The sequence below is a fragment of the Chrysochloris asiatica genome, unplaced genomic scaffold (assembly GCF_000296735.1).
Source record: "Chrysochloris asiatica unplaced genomic scaffold, ChrAsi1.0 scaffold00016, whole genome shotgun sequence".
NCBI lineage: Eukaryota > Metazoa > Chordata > Mammalia > Afrosoricida > Chrysochloridae > Chrysochloris > Chrysochloris asiatica.
The window spans coordinates 16,508,173-16,509,693 of NW_006408534.1; positions in this window are offsets into that span (position 1 = coordinate 16,508,173).

Sequence of the window (1,521 nt, forward strand, 5' to 3'; positions counted from 1 at the left end):
TAGGAACTGACTTGATGGCATTTAACAACAACAACAAAACTAGGAGGAGTATAAAAAACGTAACTGCATGCCAAAATTTAGACCAACTTTAGTTAAACAAATACAACAAAATCCAGGTCCGAACAGTGTAACTGTCCAGTATGCAATAAAAAATTATCAAGTATGCAAACAAAAAGGGCAATACGACCTATATTAAGGAGAATAAGAAAAATAAATACATAGATGACAGAGATGATGGGATCAGTACACAAAGATGTTAACAAGAGCTACTATAAGCATTCTCAATAGGTTCCAGAAGGTAGTAAATGACATGGAAATGTAAAATTTATTAAAAGCCAAAATAGACCTCTAGAAATGAAAAAACACTAGATAGAATCAACAATACACTGGACAGTGAATGTAAGAACTAAGCAACACAAAATATTAAAAATGAAAGATTTATGGTAAAAACACACAATATAAAAAATCTAAAAGGTTATATCAGCAATCTAAAGTTATATATAAAATAACATGCATGTAGTTGGGGTCCAAAAGCTACAGAGAAGAAGAGGATAGAAAAACTATACATGAAGAGGATAGAAAAACTATACATGAAGAACTAATGGCTAATTTTTACATCATAAATCCATTGTTGTTGTTATTGCTGTTAAGTGCAGTCGAGTTGGTTCTGACCCACAGCGACCCTGTATAGGGTTTCTGAAGAGCAGCTGGTAAGCTTGAACCAATGACCCTGAAGTTTAAATGACTTTGCAGTCCAGCGAATTAACCCACAGCACAACACCAGGAAAATCAACAAAATCCAAGCATGATAAGCAAGAAAATCACACTATAAAATATGATCAAATTTCTAAAAAGTTGGGATAATGAAAAAATATAAAAAGCAGTCATAGAAAGAAAAAGTTAGCAACAGTTTTGGGTTTTCAGGTTTTTGTAGAGCAAAACAAAGGTATACGTGACAGCAGACTCATCAAAAAATTGTGTAAGCGAGAGAACAAACAAGATGGCGGATCAGGTGGAAGTGCAGTAAGGAGCTCCGCCAGCAACAACACAGACTACAGGACCAAGCATGCTCAGAGGATGTTTCCAGTACTCTGAACCACATATAAAGGAATATTCAGAAGGTTTGAAGGCTTAGAGCTAAGGGAATTTGTAGCAGAAGCAAGAAATCCATTGCTTTCTAATGCAAGATGCTCAGCTGCTCCAGGAGCCGCCATCTTGGGTAAGACAAAGCAGTGGAAGGATCAGAGCAGCCACGGACACCTGAAAGAACCACGGAGATAAAGGTGTGGACATTCTTTTCTTTTGGTATCTGTTCATTGGTCCCTTGCTGTCTGTGCACCTCCATTCTGGTGACTATAGGGGTGCCTGAGCTAGTGGACACCCCAGTCCCACCCTCAGAGAGGTCTACTACACAGATTTCCTCAAAATTTAAAGAGACAGTTTCCACTCAAAACCAAACAGCCACAGCAGGCCCTGAACTATTTAAAACTAGAAAAAAGGCCTGAATGGGGATTATGGAGT